This window comes from Gymnoscopelus braueri (genome assembly GCF_963280865.1).
Source record: "Gymnoscopelus braueri genome assembly, chromosome: 2".
Lineage (NCBI taxonomy): Eukaryota > Metazoa > Chordata > Actinopteri > Myctophiformes > Myctophidae > Gymnoscopelus > Gymnoscopelus braueri.
The window spans coordinates 39,627,937-39,646,592 of record NC_137604.1 but is presented as its reverse complement, the minus strand read 5'-3'; the positions used below and the strand labels follow the sequence as shown (position 1 = coordinate 39,646,592).

The following is an 18,656-nucleotide window of genomic DNA, read 5'->3' as shown; positions in this document are numbered from 1 at the left end:
TGAATATACTATTGGTCAAACATTTATGGAGAAGCAACATAACACTATTGAATTCAAATTGAGAACAAAAGAGAGCAAGAAGAGAGAGAAATTCAAACAGGGGTCTCCATGTTTGGCTGTGGAAGAGAAAATGAGAGTGAAATTAACACAGCGAGAGAGAGGAAAAGCGAGATGGCGACAGGAACAGAAGAGGGAGAGAGAGAGAGAAAAGAGAGAAAGCTTATTGAATATTTTCATTCCACTCAAAGTGGTGACCCCAGTTAACTTCAACGTTGGCATAAAGATAAAAGGTATACAGTACATCATCAGCAAATTCTTATGTAGAGTCAGCATATCTACTGTATTTAACTCTTTGGTGTACTGGCTCTGTGCCTGGACAGCCTGTATTACAGCTTGAATTTGTGCTATAAGAACCAACCATTCTATCTTAGTATAGAGATGTGCAGGTGTGAGTGGTTGGGGGCTGAGATTTAAGGGGCAGTCAACCACACAAAAGTAGATCTGAGTAGTGCTCAAACATGGGTGGAGCTGTCATGATCATGACATTTTAGTTGATGATTAACAGTCATACAAATAATTAAATAATAATAAGCGATTAATGACTTAATTGTGTTTTGGGCATTGAACATTGGAACATGTAAATAAAAAACATATATTGCGTTTGGGTTTTGTAAGGACAAATGACTTAAATGTACAAAAATGACAAATGAATAATGTACTATGGCCAAAACAGACCATATCCTCAATGATTTTAAACATAATAAATCCTATATTAAAATTGCGTAGAGGGTCAACCGACCGACGGTGGGTCGGCGGTGGGTGGACGGACGGACGGACGGACGGACGGACGGACGTCACAAACAAGGCTCACGGTTGCTCCAATCCGCACCAAACTTGGCACCAACACTGGTCACGGGTCTGCCATCAGAATAGCCACACCAGGGACCACGTGTGGTGCCAAAGGCGCACCATTGCTCTGCCCCCCCCCCCCCTGTGTTCCTATTGGCTGGGGTTTAGACGGCCAATTGACTATATTCACACAGCGGCCATTTTGCCCTCACATCATTTGCAGGGTTGGGAAGAAATGCAACCCCAACGGGTGCCCAAGTATGACTTAAGAGCAAAATGGCCGCCGTGTGAATATGGTGAATAGGGACAACCTGTAATTACTTAAGCCCCACCCCCTCTGTGGTCCTATTGGCTGGGCTTTAAACAGCCATAACTCCAGTTCCCAGCATGCTAAACGCCCCAAACTTGGTAGGTGCTCTTAGACGGCCAATAGGGACAGGCTGTAATAGCTTAAGCCCCACACCCTCTGTGTTCCTATTGGCTGGGCTTTAAACAGCCATTTACAGCCCAATTATCACCTCTGAATGAGACCTGGAACGGCAGAAACAGATCAGGGCCAGTCCATTTGGTTAAGAAAGGGGGTAACGTGCCAAGTACTGTAGAGGAGAAGGGGTGTGTGTATATGTGTTTAACAGCGTTCTTGTTGTTTAAGTATTTGTGATTTATATTGGCGCCAAAATATGTGATTAATTTATTTAAAGTTTAGATTATTCCTGTGGAATGGGGAATGTCTGTAAAAGCTAATTGATAGCTAATTGGAGTCTGTACTTGTGGTAGGATCCACTCCCTATTTAAGGGAGGCTGCAAGTAACAGACAGGTAGTAGTAGTACTTGGGCAGACAAAGCGCTAACAGCCTGGAGACAGAGCTGCCAGGGCCCTTAGTTAAGGGATATCCTTTTTGTGCAGTCACTGTATGGTTTGTTGTCTTTAGTTGTGCTTCAAGTCTGGGCTTAGCGCTGGGCTTTAAACGGCCATAACTTCAATTCCCAGCATGCTAAAGGCCCCAGACTTCGTGGATGTTCTTAGACCGCCAATAGGAGTGGGCTGTAATTTGCTGACGCCCCACCCCCTCTGTGTTCCTATTGGCTGGGGTTTAAACACCCATAACTACAGTGCCCAGTATGCTAAAGGCTTCAAAACTGGTAGGTGGTCTTACGGGACGGGCTGTAATTGCTGAAGCCCCGCCACCTCCCGAACGCAAAGGTTGCACAGGTATGACAGTGGCCCTGGGTGCTGCAAGTGTATCACTGCTCACCAGCAGTGTTATAGCAGTGTTTAACACTTCAAATGGCCATACTTGGTGACCATTGCTCTTATCAGCGCAACATAGGACTAGGTTTGAAGACTCGAGTCCTTTCAAACATACTGAAAATAGCCGATCTACAAGCCCACAACACGTCACAACAAGTTGTGAGGTTGTAGAGCTGCTATTTTCACTATCTTACAATAAATGCGCGGAATCTCTGTACGTACTGTAGTTCACGTATCGCGAGAACCGCTCGACCGACTACATTCGGCTCTGCCCGTGGCCCAAATGAGCCAATTGACTGCCATGGCAACCCAAGCCTGGGCTTGATTTGGCAAATTCCCCACACCTGCCACTTAGTCCACTTTTAGTCAATCCACGTTTCACAAATCAGCTTGCACTCTTCAGACGTTCTCCACACATTCTCCACAGATGTTTACCACTGCACAAGGACTTTTCTATATGGGCACAAATTGACTGCCATGGCAACCCCAGCCTGAGCTTGATTTGGCAAATTCCCCACACCTGCCATTTGATTATAGTCAGTCCACTTTTCACAGCCAGATTGCACTCTTCACAGACATTCTCCACAGATGTCAACCACTGCACAAGGACTTTTCCATATGGGCACAAAAGGAACACAGACAGACAGACGGTTACAAAGGGTATAACGGGTATAGGATAACAGGGTGGGGCATGCATTACCTATTTGCATCGTTCCCAACTTGCATTGTTCCCGAGTAGGCCGGTACCCAAGAGTCACCAGTCTAGTTTTTGAAAATGTATGAAAATGTTTCCAACATTTCTGAAACTGTTTTCCCTAAATGCCCAAAATAGGGACAGCAGGTTTTTAAGTGGTTAAAAAGTATTGACATCGACATGGAATTGACATTTCATATAATTTCATCCAGCTGTTTACGTCTATGCACCATAGTCGATTGACTCAAATTATTGTGATCAAGTGATTATGTAATAATTGTGACAGGTCTAATGATGGGAAGGAACCCACACAAAAGTAGATCTGATTAGTGCTGAAACATAATTTCTATAATATAGACTGTCAAGGGGCAGCCTGTGCCCTGCTATACACAGACACACTAAAAGGGCAATGTAGTAACACACAGACTTCAGGGGTTCAAACTTGATGTTTATTAAAACACTGTTTATTGGAACCGAGCTGAAATGTTTGTTTGTCTCCCGTCTTTCCTCTGCAGTACTGACTCACCTCTGAATGAGACCTGGAACGGCAGAAACAGATCAGGGCCAGTCCATTTGGTTAAGAAAGGGGGTAACGACGTGCCAAGTACTGTAGAGGAGAAGGGGTGTGTGTATATGTGTTTAAAGGGGTAGTTCACCCCCAAAATAACTTTTTTTCTATTGATTACTGACCATCTGGAGCCTTGAATTCATAGATATTTTTTTGCTTTTGTCACATTCCTAAGCCAATAATTTGATTATAATAAATGTGTCCCCATTGATTCCGGTAGGAGACACAAATGCATTTGTGTCTCCTACCGGAATCAATGGGGCTACATTTATTATAATCAAATAATAAAGGAAGGAATGCGACAAAAACAAATAAATATCCATGAATTCAAGGCTCCATGGGGTGAGTAATCAATAGAAAAAAAGTTATTTGGGGGGTGAACTATCCCTTTAACAGCGTTCTTGTTGTTTAAGTATTTGTGATTTATATTGGCGCCAAAATATGTGATTAATTTATTTAAAGTTTAGATTATTCCTGTGGAATGGGGAATGTCTGTAAAAGCTAATTGATAGCTAATTGGAGTCTGTACTTGTGGTAGGATCCACTCCCTATTTAAAGTTATACAATGCAGAATCCCAAATAACGATTTTTAGCAACCTCTGCTGGTCACTACCGTCACTGCATACAATTTCCGTAATCCTCGATTACCCAGAATTCCATTCGTTTTCACCGGAAGCCGGAAGCGTTTCAAAAAGCGATCTTTTAATTGTTTTATACTATCTACGGATCGTTTCTCTTAGCCAGTGGAGCATTAGTTACCATGAGCTGTGCTTTCTTTTTCTGTTCTTTTTCGATCTTCTAATCCTACATTCTCTTAACATCAGCGTGAGGTTCCTTTTTGATATTACCGCGGTAGTTCCTGGCCAAACAGGAAACCGTTGCGGTAGTTCCTGGGGACGTCGGCCACGACGTCATGACGTTGGCCAGGAACGTCATTTCCCCGGGAAAGTCCCCCCAGTCCACTTTCAATAGAAAATATATAAATAAAAGGCTTCCGGGGGTGAAATTCATGGAGTGGGTGTTGTGAAACTTTTGCCACTCACAAAAGATATACAATTTAACTTTAGTTTTGTTGAAAACGTTACCTAGTATTACTTTAAGGGAGGCTGCAAGTAACAGACAGGTAGTAGTAGTAGTACTTGGGCAGACAAAGCGCTAACAGCCTGGAGACAGAGCTTCCAGGGCCCTTAGTTAAGGGATATCCTTTTTGTGCAGTCACTGTATGGTTTGTTGTCTTTAGTTGTGCTTCAAGTCTTCCCATTTTTTTGTAAGTCTATTTTTGTTACAAGTCTTATTTTCTCTATTTAAAAAGACCTTCGCCGTTTTTTTCTGCTGCATGGGACAGTTCAGGATGTTTTGAGAAAAAACCCCCCCCAAAAGCTGAAATTCTGAACTGGTTAATTTTTTGGAGCCTTGGCCGCTTGGTCAACCGTTACACAGACATCTTAACCCATTAAGACCTGAGACGATTCTTAAAAATGTTTTCTAAATCCTAACAGATTTTTGAAAAAAATCTGAAAAATATTTTTTCACGATTTTTCAAAAATAGCAGATCTACAAGCTCATAGCGCGGCACTCGGTGCCGCGCTATGAGCTTGTATATCTGCTATTTTTGAATAGCCAAAGAAATCTAAAGTGACACAGATGCGTTCCAGGTATTAATGGGTTAAGTATAGTATAAGGATGCACCTCAAAATCCCCATCCTGCCTGCAGTCCTAAACATTACACAGTAATCCCAACAGCTTTCAAAAGGAAGTAAACTGTCTAATCCGTCAATTATTTTTGCTGATGCACAGTCTTGCATAAATCATTGTGATGAAATGCTGTTTTTTTCCTCAACAAATCTTCCTAAGCTAAAAGTCCCAGGCCATATTGATTGTCGTGAACACACTCCCACATTAACAGCTCATCATCCTGCCTGGCCAACAGGATTACTACGGCTCAGCCCATTGTTCAGTACACTTTGAGCATATCAGCCACAGCCCTTTGGTTCATGTGCCAACCTCTGAACTGGGACTGCATAATTAAATAATTAATTAATCAATCATTAATCGAATAGCCTAATTACATAGCACACTTTTTTTCTCCATAGATAACTATACTAATACACTTTTATGACACATTTTTAAAAGACACATTTTATGTTTTACCACTATGTAGCCTAAATAAACTAATCGTTAGTATTTAACCAGGATATAATGAGCAACATAGCAGAAATATATAGTGCTCATCAGAATGATCTAACAGGCATGGAATCAGATGTTCAATTATGTACAGTAAATAACGGTAGGAACCTCTACTTGGATTTTAATTCAATACTGCAGTCATGCAGTAAAGGGATGCTGTAATTTAGGCAATGCCTCTCTTATGACATGCTTACGGTATGTACTGTAGGAACTTGTAATAATAGCAAAGTAGCCACTTGGGATACAAAGAACAAACAAAACTACTGCTTAATTTGAATTCAGCATTATTTAACTGAATATGGCTGATTTAACAAAATCCCAAGTGACCGGATGCTGCTGTTATATCATGGATCAAGGTCTGCCAATGAATTCATATCACAATGCAATTGCTGAATAATCTAATTCCAATATGCAGTATATTTGCAACACATGTGGACAGAGCCTTTGTCAAATACTGTAGGCATAATTGGAGGTTTGCTAAAAAATTATGCAAATGCTTTGGTTTCTCTTTTTGAATGTAATGCTGGATCTTCTTGGACATTCAGCTTGATTAATGGTCCAAAAAGCATGAAAGCATAATTTAAATCACCTTAAAGTAGTAAACACCTTAAAAAATTACAATTTAGAATTCTACAGTCAGTAGTTTTCTATTATTATTTTAATCAACTGAACAACGGGTCTGTGCAAAATCTTAATCTTATCTAATCTTACGTTAACGAGCCTGTATCTAAAGAACTGGGGTTATCTGCCATTATTTCAAGGTCCAACTGATTTAATAGCCTAGCTGATTCACAACATTAACCTGCGGTTACTGGTTAGAACTGGTTAGCAGTTAATATGGCAGATGTTCTACACAAATATGTGGCAAAAAATATAGAGGAAAAGTGTGGAGCAAGTATAGCGGCTGGCAAAGGGCTAACATCAATGGAAGGCAGGCTTTGTCGTACAACAACAGTGTTGTTGGTGGAAATAACTGATTTTCAAATGAAACATTAGACATAAGGATCTGCCACGTCCAAAGTTTTGCTATCAGTCATCTATATTTCGTATAGTTACAATAGTATAGTATTAGTAATAGCTGAAATATTAGCCATCTCTTAGTTTCCTTTAACACAGAAAGTGCTGACAAAGGGACCACTTAAGACTCCCAATGCTACCCAATCCTGTCCTCTGCCAGGGAAGTCATCCAATCAATAGCTATCACTGTAAGGAAGAGCAGCCTCAATCGTATTAGATAAGGCAATACCACAGAGCCATTGAGGCACAGCAATTGAGCAGTCAAGGGCATATCTGGAGTTTCTTGCACTTTGCTTTTTCCAAGATTGAGCTTTAACATAATCAAAAATACAAAGAATCATACAGCTGTGACCCAGTTTTTCTCATGTCTAGAGGCATTTCTGCAGTGTTTCAAAATGGACTCATTCCCTGCATGTACTGTACTTGCCAATGCGCTAATGGAAAGGTGGTATGGAGCGCCCAATACATTGTGCTCTTACAATGTTGGCGGTGCAATGCAACTACAAACAATGTGCTACAGTATGTACTTTGGACAATTATGAGAACTAGGGTACCACTCTAGTTTTGATGCATTTTAAAGCACAGAATTATTCTATATATAACAAAATAGTCCCTGGAGAAATGTAGCCAACATTGACTTAATTATTATAGCGTTTTAACCACTTAAACTCCATTAAGGGAATTCTGGGGGAAATGATCTACAAGCAAGTTACAACGCGAAGCAATTAACAGTTACAGGAAAACGTCTGTGAATAGACTGACATGTATTGACAATGTTATCGTCCACTAATGAGTAGTGAGTACACAAGTTAAAATCTGCAGCATCATGAAGGATTCCTCTCACCCCTTTCATGGACGTTTGACCTGCTGCCGCCTGGAGGAAGATTTACGAGTATTAGGACCAGAATCACCAGTTTGAAAAACAGCTTTTTCCCCATAGGCTGTTGGATTCCTGAACCATCCAACCTGGTGAGTTTAGACTCATGTCAGGACCTTAGTAATCGGACACACTGACGATGATCTACACTTCAATTTAAGTGAAGTTTTAAGTTTGCTGCTTGTTGTATGACCTCAGTCCTCTCTGTTATTGCTTTGTTTTACTTTACTGTTTTATGTGTTGCACTATAGTCCTGGGGCACTATATATTATTCTTGCCAGCAAGGAGAAGAATAACTTTAACCATAAACCTGAAACCTGAACCTGAAAACATCCTTGGATGGGAATGCATGATGTACTGTACCATCATTCCAGACTGGAGTAGCAGAGTAAAATGCCAACAGCTCTGCAGAATAGATAAGAACATAACAGTAGCACTAGTTTATCGCTCTCATTAGCCTTTGCTTTGTGTCAAAAGTATTTTGTGCAGACACATTTGTAGTCGTGGTGCATTTGTCCAGCAGGGATGCTGGTGCTTGCTGCTAATGGGAAAGGTGCACGGATCAAGTGTTGAGCATCGATCACAAGGACCATGCAATTTGTCTCTTCACTGAAGATGAAACATGGTTGTGTGTGTGTGAGAGCATAAGTGAGTGTACAAGAGAGATTGCTGCTGACATGGTTCTAATTCAACACCCGGTTGACTCCTGCCGTTTATATGCCACATGCACGTACAGTACCATTCTCCTTGTCAATAGGATGTAAATACTGTGTCATATAAAGTGCCCTGAAGGTCATGGGCAACAATATAATAAAGAATGCAATTCCTACAAGGTCACAGCTGCAGCATGTTGTCTAATCAAATACTGTCCAGAGTCAGTAAAGGGATACTGCAATGTAGGCAATGCCTTTCTTATGACATGCATACTGTACAGTACTGTAGGAACTTGTAGAAACAAAAAACAAAGCAGCTTACATGAATTGATCATTAATTAAAGTATTAATTGAAATAAAAATTATGTTTTTTCACACTTTTAAAGCATATCCGTGGTTATAATGGGGACATAGTTAACAATAGATGGCAATTGCCCAAACATTTTTTTAGTATTTTTATATCAAAAGCTAATTAGTTCCTGTCAAACAAAAACATAAAGCATAATTACAATAGCAGGTACTAACACATTTTAACCAATACTATTATGACAACCACTTGTCAATCAGTCTTTCAAACAGAGCTAACAGCCAAACCTATGCTAGACAATAGAGGGTGGTGCTATTCTGTTGAATCTCAACAAATGTTAGTACATGTAGCTGGTGCACTAAAATGTTTCTGAAAACATTTGAGGTGAGACATTATGCAGAAACATACACTTGATTCAGCACTGCCTTGTTGCAGTGCACAACGCAATAAGTTTAGATCGCAGAGTTTATACTGTAGATCCCATAGCCCGTGGGGACAAATGCATGCTGTGTGGAGATTGGCAACACTGAGATGGATGTGGTTGTGAAAAGCCAATTCAGCTGGTCTTTAATCTTCCTTTACTGATTTCTAGGCTTTATTCATGCACCTAGATGGCTGGAACATAGGGTGGGGATATGGAAGGGCCATGCCCAGAAATACGACAGAAGCTAATGGATGAGCATGAATCTCTTTAGAGCAACAGAATTCAAACCAGGGCTGAGGCAGACAGAGCACACGACAAGGAGAGACTCACTCTTACAGCCGGCAGTGAAAAGTGAGCCCATTTTAGTCCATGTGACACCACTGACATCACCAAGGTACAGTATATGTTCGGATCTGATAATGAAATGAAATAACAAAGATTCACTGATTACCCCCCACCCCCAATATCTAGTCAATATTCATAGAGTGTAAGGTGGCTGACATTACGGAGGTCTATTTTGATTCATGTGTTATTGAGGTCCCATGAGCTGCTCTTGATGTCTGACATAAAGATAAGATGGAGATGAGGGTGGTGGTGTTGGGGGGGGTAGTGAGTAATCGCAGCAGCAAGGAATATGAAAACAGATAATAGCATGTGAGAGGCCAACAAAAAATATTATACGCACATATGCAGAGTGCCAGCTATATACACATAAACCATTTGCTGTAGCAGGTTGTTAATGTGCATTGTCAATTGTTCTCATCTGCTCCTCCTCACCACTGGCTGTTTATCTCCATATGTCAATTTTAATTAACCTCACTCCGTCAAATGGAAGAAGCTTGCGACACACATTTTGTTTCACAGCGTACTTGCATCTGAGACTCCGGGCGCAGAATCGATGACAGACGGAGTTTCATTTTTTCAAGCTAGTAGGCAGGTGATTGGATGATCCCGCCCCTAGCAGCCGCTGATTGGTTCGTATGCGCAGCGGTTCGGGCAGCTTTACTCTGTGAGCAATCCCAGACCCTCCTTCCTGAAACCAAATGCAAATGAGATTTCCGGAGGGAGGGGGTGTTTACCAGGCTAAATTTTAATGGCCACAGTAACAATTAGTGAAATTAGATTTTTGCATTCTCAGCTAAGTATCCAACAATGACACAACATACCATAAAACAACAAACACATGGGAGTGATTGAATGGAGGGATTCTCAAGTAGACATCATATTGTGAGTTTCATGTCCCAATAGCAGTGGGGTGAAAGCTGTTTTTGAAGCAAGGCTATTTGAGGGGACGGCAGCTGGGACGGCAGCTGGAAAAATGTGTGGGCAGGGGGAGTGGTGTCAGAAATATTACCTTTGAGAATATGCAATCAGACTGAGCCGTACTACGAGAGAAGAGAGGGAGTAACAACGCGCATCAGCCAGGATTTAGTCAGTCCGGGCACCGAGATATTTGAAGTACTTGACTACCTCGAGCACCGTCCCACTAGCAGTAGCAATGTTTCTGTCCTGAATGCCATTACTTTTGATTTCTTGGCATTGAGCTTGAGGCCGATCTTCCTGCACTCCATTTCACCTGCACTTAGTTCCCTTTCTCTGCTGTGTCTGAGACTATAGGGCAGTGTCGTCTGCATAGTCAAGGTTGGTGATCGATCGTGATTGGGTGTACTCGCTGAGTCTTTCTCGGAATCAACGTGAAACCCAGTGTCTCCTCCCTGCCACTGATTGCGAGTCTCAAAGCATGGGCCATCGTCATAATAAACAGGAATAGGGTACCACCCTCTAGGATGCCAGCGAGTATCTCAAAACACTTTAGTCTCACCATCGTGGATCAGAACCTTGGCTCCAGTCCGACTATAGCAGATTTGTGGAATTTAGATACTAGATCCACCATCTATCAAACTTGATTTGAGATGTGTGGAATTTATAGTTGGATATATGTTGATACAAGATGCAATAAGTGATAAAATAACCATGATTTATAAGCACCATTTCAATTATCCGGCAAAAATTATTAGGATTACTATAGTGAATACTAGGGCTGTCAGTGACTGCCATGATGATGACATTTTACTTACAATACAATAATTGCAATTAACCATTTAATTGTGTTTTTGGCATTGAACAGTGGAACATAAAATTACATTTCCGTTTGCCTTTTAGGCTTTGTAAACAAAAATGTCACAGGGAAGATATGACAAATAACTTGAATATATAAAGAAATTACTGACATATTTAATGAATGTATACTTTTATTTAAAAGCAATGTGGAAATAGCCGATCTACAGGCTCAAAACAGGCCTAAAGTAGTCAGAAGGAGAGAAAGAGAAATAAGTGCAAGATAGCTAGATTAAATAAACTGTTAAGGAAGGCTGTGAACTGCTCAAAGTGAGCTGTAGTATAAAGAGAGAGAGCACCTTTATTGTCCCCTAGGGGAAATATGTTTTGGGCACAGTGCCGTTTGATGGAAGCTAGGACAATTGATAGCTTCGAGCGGTTTGCACTTTGGCACAGTCTTCCTGATGACAGAGGTTTTGTATTCAGAGAAGAGGGGATGGTGACAGTATGCAATGATTTTTGTTGCTTATTTCATGACTGACTGCTCATACCGGCTCTGTATGGGCTCATGGTCTTTCTTGTCTATGAGATTCTTAGCTGTTTGTTTGTGCATGCATGCTGGCAAGCCTGCTTTTGAGTTGTTGTTGGTTGCCAAACCATGCTATACTAACAAATAATAATGCATTATAACTGTATATCAGTTCAGAGAGATATGGTAACAAAGCTATGCTAAAAAAAAGAGGAGAGAACAGAAATGAAAGGAACAGCTGTGGTATAGAAAATATTAGAAAAGCTGAACTGAAAAGAATCAAAAGGGGTGGAGAGACGGTCTAAGAGGGAGTGGAAATCAATAGATGTATGGAGAGAAAAACAGGCATCCATCTGCTACTTCTCAGCTGTAATGCATGGAGCGCCTGTGAAGCACTGGCCCCTGACCAAGGTCATCATGGTGACAGGTTAGCAGCATTTCCCGACCCGGTTGCACGCTGCATTATGGATTCTATCACTGTTGAGCTATAGCCTCACGCAGCCCCATCCTCAAAACACTTCAAGGCATCCCGCTCTGTTGTATTATAAAATATTTGATATTTCAAAGCAATGACAAGGTCAGTCTGTGGTATATTTCAGTGATATTTGTCTACACCTGCGGCCTGGGTAATGATTGAGTTCCAGAATACATAAAGTAGTGCCACGGTCATTGTGTAACTTCAGTATATAAATAGTACTCTATTTTAGTTCCACATTTTGTACATTTTCAAAATATTGATATATTAGTGGTGAAAATACTATAGGCAATACCTTTATATTATTTGTCAAATTATGTTCCACAAACCATACAGAATAAAACTGGTTTATTGCTCTGATGATCACAACTATTCACATACATTATTTGGAAGGAGTATTATTATTCTTAAAAACTGCTGGATCTCAGAAAACTGAAAAGAAACTATATAAGAACAAAAATAACCAAACTTGGTAGATCATTCCAAGTATCAGCTAATACTCCGGTTACAAAGTCCTATTAAACCATAAAGGTCAATGTATACTTTGTGTGAAAAACATATTTCTCATTTGAGCTAATATTTGACAATACAGCTGGAAACCAGCAGAATGCTGTGAGGGGATGTTTGGCTCAATGGACACCAGACAGCTCCACATACACACACAGCTGTCTGCTGTTGAGCTTGTTAGCTCAGTTGGTGTGTGGCAGCCAGAGAAGAATGTGCTGTTTGGTATACACCTCACCAGCTCAATACAGAGCTGAAGAGGAAGCACACTTTGTATGCAGTAACTTTTTGTTATATCACAAGAATATTTCACAAGTTTTCAAAATGTAGGCTATAAAAGGTAAACAAATCTTTTGAAAAAAGCAGATCTACAAGCTCACCAAAGCATTGTGAGCTTGTAGATCGGCTATTTTCAAATGGCCGAAATGAAGTGGGTATAATGTATGTTTTGCGATAATAATCAAAATACCTACAAAGTAACTAGTAACTAAAGTTTTCAAATAATTGTAGTGGAGTAAAAGTACCATTATTACCTCTGAGAGATGTAGTGGAGTAGAAGTAAAAATACAGAAAATTGGAAATACTCCAGTAAAGCAAAAGTACCTCAAAATTGTACTTAAGTGGGCTACAGTAGGCTACTTGAGTAAATGTACTTAGTTACTTTACACCGTGGTCCGTGGGGTTTTTCCCCTTGATAATTGCTAATTGCTCCACATCACCCGTTTGCACTACAAGGCAATTGTTATTGTCTTTCTTGCTGTTGTATTCAAATAAATCCCATATAGGACCATATCTCTCCCAACTTGTTTCTCCGTCGCCATTATAAAGTAACGTGCAGTGCCGTGCAGTCAGTCAGTCAGTCAGTGCTGCTCAGTGCTATGATGCACATTGAAAACAACCGGAGTAACTCGCCCCAAAACACGCTCACCCCCAATTCTTTTGCGTACCAGTGATTCTAATACCGCCGGATTTGCCCTGGGGCGACGGTGTTTTGGGGCGACGGTGTTTTGGGGCGACTACGTCAGCGGAACAACGGTGACTGCAACTGACGTAGAACTGCGCAGGGGAAATGAATCGAATTAATTTAAATCTAAAAGGCTTATAAATATTGACAAAAACTAAAACGAAGGGCATTTTGACTATAATTTCAGTTAGTTTTAGTTAGTTTTGTAAACACACAATATAGTTTCAGTTAGTTATCGTTTTTCTTTTTTCTTTTAGTTTTTATTTAGTTTAGTTAACTGACATGTTTTTTCACCTTTAGTTTTCGTTATTTCGTTTTAGTTAACTATAATAACCTTGACAGCAGCCCGGCCATTTCAATGAGTCAACTGGAATAGCTGCAGTTGGAGCCAGCATTATTGTGTCGACAAGTTTGTTTCGGGTTTGTTCTCAATAAAAGCCCCAGTAGGGGGCTGCAGTTCTTGCCGCCTGACTGGGTTTGATCTTTGTGCAACCACACTGCTCTTTCAACCTACCCATTCCTATTGCATTTTGTCACAGTGGATATTGGTGCATATCAATGAACATAACGTTTTTGACTCTGAGTTAACTTCAAAATGGTAAATGGTGCATTTATATAGCGCCTTATCCAAGGTGCTTTACATTCATCCATTCACACACACATTCACACACCGACGGCGGAGGACACCATGCAAGGCACCAATCTGCTCATCGGGAGCAATTAGGGGTTCAGTGTCTTGCTCAAGGTCAAGGACACTTCAACACTATCTCTGGGAGAGCCTGGTATCAAACCTTCCGGTTTCCAAGCGGCCACTCTACCTCCTAAGTCTCAACAATTATTGGATTCCGCTGGTCCAGATAAATCTATCCATATAAGCCACACCCATTGCACCTGGATAGATTTGTGTAGTTTAGTTTTTAACACTGATCAAATTGAGGTTTAACACTGATTTTGAAAGTCTATCTTTTTGAGACTGTAGCTGTTGTGTGCCTTTTACTTTGTGATTGGTATTGTTGACAATAAAGTTGAACTTTGAACCTTCTGACCCCGTTGATTGCCACTCCCTTGCATTTTTATGATTGAATATATTTCCAATAATCATGCAGTCCACACACACACACACACACACACACACACACACACACACACACACACACACACACACACACACACACACACACACACACACACACACACACACACACACACACACACACACACACACACACACACACACACACACACACACACACACACACACACACACACTCTCTAGGCTGTCATAATAGAAAATGAAAGGAAAGCACATGTTTGTGTGATAAGGAGCCCAGGGCAGGGGCAGAAAAATGATTACTCTCTGCTGCCATTATGAACACAGCCCATCCAATTCTGTGTGACCATGAAAACCATTCTCCTCTAAGAATTCTGTTGTGTTATTCAGTTCACGTTCTGAAAGTCATAGGGATGAATGAGAAACAATTGCAAGTGGGGCATTGTAAGTAGCCTTGGTACCCAACGGTTCCCGAACCATGTGGTCCATTAGGCAGGAGTCTATCTCCTGTTTCTGTAGCGTGTACAAGTACATCCCCAGCCATCATGATGTACAAGTACATGACACAAGTATGTTGCAGGGATTTAACCCCAATCTAACCCTTGATGCTAAGTGCCAAGCAGGGAGGCATTGGGTCCCATTTTATAGTCTTTTGCATGACCTGGCAGGGGTATTAAACCCCGACCTCCCAGTCTCAGGGCAGACACTCTCCTGGGGCATTGAGTAGCATGTAAAACACTGGTTCTAACTAAGTTACATTGCTGTGGAGACAAAATTCAGAAATACATGCAAGTCATCCTGCCATGCATGTGCGTGTCTTCACAGAATGATGTCTTGTCCTTGACATGTCTTATGTCGTGTCTTTGAAGGATTTAAAAATGTAACGCTTACAAGAGTCCCACTCTGCTGTCATGAACTATTTGGTTTGAGCTGTTGTGTTGGAAATAACGACATTTTAGAAAGTCAAGATGACAACAGACATCAGGTCCCTGAGCTCAGTGGAGTGCATATCTCCTCCAGTCTATGACATCTGTCATCTATGATGCATCTACAGTATGACGTATGACTATAAATTTGAGCATGGTTTTACCCCGTCCGAACTGCCATTCACTTCCATTATAAAATTAAAGTGAAATATATATATTTTTAGATGTTTTAAAACAAACAGATAGAGGCAAAAACATAATCTCCCCCCTTGCTTTGGGCCTGGCAGAGATAACTTGGTTACAGATAAGTGTGATTTCTAATTGAAATGCAGTAATGATATGATGATGATCATTTGGTCATCCAGTAGCACAGCTCTGAAATGGCATGGGTTACAGCTGATACGGATAACCACTCTGAGTCTAATAAAACATTTTAATATTACGTCAGGGGGTGCTTTTTCACAGCATTAAGAAAAAAATCCATACCGTTGCAGCCCTAGTATTGGATGCGCATTGGACTGGGCAACTCATTGCGTTTCTGAGGTGGAATGCTATCTACAGCAAAAACTAAGCTGACTCCGTGCTTTTCGTTTTGCATTAAAACATAACAGGAAAATGCAAGTAGCTAACTCACTAGGGCTGTGACAATAACTGCATTACGCGATTATGTTATCCATACCACGAGGTTGCTGCAATTTTCTGTTCATATTTACTATTATTATTATTATTATATTTTATTTATTGCTGGTGAAAGCAATAAATAAAACAGGAGTGCATATGTGTGAAAAGTAATATGCAACAAAATAATATTTTTTTTGTTACTTATCATCTTTTGTTTTAATTTTTTTTACCTTTATTTACCCAGGGTGCCGAGTAGGAGTGCTCTTTTTCAGCAACGCCCTGCACAATCACACACACACACACACACACACACACACACACACACACACACACACACACACACACACACACACACACACACACACACACACACACACACACACACACACACACACACACACACACACACACACACACACACACACACACACACACACACACACACACACACCTGGAAACTGGCCAGTACAACCACAATCTTATACTGTTGGCCACTGAGCACTGAGCAGTTGTGGGTTCAGTGAGCAAGGGCACTTCAGCTGCGGTGTTGGAGGGGTTAAGTGGGGGCCATTCGCTGTGGGGGCCATTCGCTGTACGTCCTCCCGGTGGGGGCTCCTCACTGGCAAGTGTGCCAGTAGGATACAACAGCAGTGACAACACACAGAAATGTGTGTGGGGAGGAATCAATTGGCATACTAACAACTAAATTGGGGAGAAAAAGGGGAAAAAAACAACAAGAACAAAAAATATATATATATATTTTGCTAGGCCAGATAATTATATTATCGCTGGCGGGCCAGTTCTGGCCCACGGGCCACCTGTTGCCTACCACTGGTCTATGTAGTTGTTATTAGTAGGGGGTACTAAGCACAAAAAATGGCCAAATCGTTACGCGGCGGATAAAAGCATGAAATTTGATACAGATGTCCCTTGGGTCATCCTAAAACATCCTAGAAGGGGTGCCCAAAAAAATCTTAAACAGGAAGTGACTTATGGACATAATTCAAAATGGCCACCTAAACTGTTGACCGTTGACTCAAAAGACACCAAAAGAATCTCCAAAAAGCATAAAATTTGGCACATATGTCCCTTGGGTCATCCTAAGACATCCTAGAAGGGGTGCCCAAAGGAATCTGAAACAGGAAGTGAGTTATTGACTAAATTGAAAATGGCCGCCTAGTGTTGTCGATTGACTCAAAAGACAACTAAAGAATCTCATAAAAGCATACAATTTGGCACACATGTCTTTTTGGTCATCCTAAGACATCCTAGAAGGGGTGCCCAAAGAAATCTTAAGCAGGAACTGAGTTATTGACAAAATTGAAAATGGCCGCCTACAGTGTTATCTATTGACTCAAAAGACAACTAAAGAATCTCATAAAAGCATACAATTTGGCATACATGTCCCTTGGGTCATCCCAAGACATCCCAGAAGGGGTGCCCAAAAAAATCTTAAACAGGAAGTGAGTCATTGACAAAATTGAAAATGACCGCCTACAGTGTTGTCGATTGACTCAAAAGACAACTAAAGAATCTCATAATGGCATACATGTCCCTTGGGTCATCCTAAGACATCCTAGAAGGGGTGCCTGAAATTATCTGAAACAGGAAGTGAGTTATTGACTAAATTGAAAATGGCTGTGTACAGTCTTGACAGATGATGCAAAAGACACTCATAAAAAATAATCTCATAAAAGCATGAAATTTGGTACAAATGTCCCTTGGGTGATCTGAATGCATCCTAAGGGGTGCCAAAAAAAGTTTGAATAGTCTCTCAATGGAAAACACTCCTCCCACACGGGCTGCACTGCTACAATATTCAAATCGAGCAGCCAATCTAGCATTTGGTCCAGAAGCCTGAAAGCTATGCAATCTCTACCATCTCCTGACAAATAAATTAAAGTCGCTGATTCGTGGACACCTTTATGGACACTCTTGCCAGAGGCTGCTTAAGTTTGTAGAGAACTCAAGTGTGGCTGCAAAGCTGAGCCCTTCTGTTCGAGAAAGTGTAGATGCCGGGATGCTGGGTTACCTTGCAGAGCATTATGCCAATGTGCTGGTAATTGCAAAATGGCACACATGAATACATGTAGTTACTAAACACTAATCACAAAAAAACAGTAATGATCAAGAAGAAAATACATGAGAAGATAGAGTGTAAAACAAGCAAGAAGATGTAGAGTGCAAAATAAATAAGATGCAGAGAGTAAAATAAGAATATGCAGAGTAAGATAAGATGCAGAGTAAAATAAATGAGAATATGCAGAGAGTTAGATAAATAAAGAAGATTCAAAGAGTACAATAAAAAAATTATGCAGAAAGTAAAATAAATAAGTGATGTAGAAATGAAAACAGAAGGTAGACTACAAAATACGGCAAGTTATGCACTGCATAACCTGTCGTATTGAGTCTGCATAATATGCAGACTGCCATGGTCAACTGTTTAAACAGCCATTTAGAATTTCTTCAACATGGTCCCTTCCTAAAAAGTTTAATAAACAAGCAAACAAATAAATAACCCCTTCTAGGATATATTAAGAAGCACTCAATGTACGTACCAAATTATACACTTTTATGACGTCCCCTTATGTTTTCTTTTGTGTCAACTGCTTTTAGGCGGTCACTTCCTGTTTAAAACCTTTTTGGGCACCCCTTGTAGGATGCGTTCAGATCACCCAAGGGACATTTGTACCACATTTC

The 18,656-nt window shown here is 40.7% G+C and overlaps 1 protein-coding gene across 1 annotated transcript in view; it reads right to left on the bottom strand.

Annotated features, from left to right (window-relative positions):
- The window catches only part of LOC308075573 (calcium uniporter protein, mitochondrial-like), a 33,914-nt gene that overhangs the window by 5,430 nt on the left and 9,828 nt on the right, over positions 1-18,656 (bottom strand). The gene's annotated exons all lie outside the window — the stretch shown is intronic.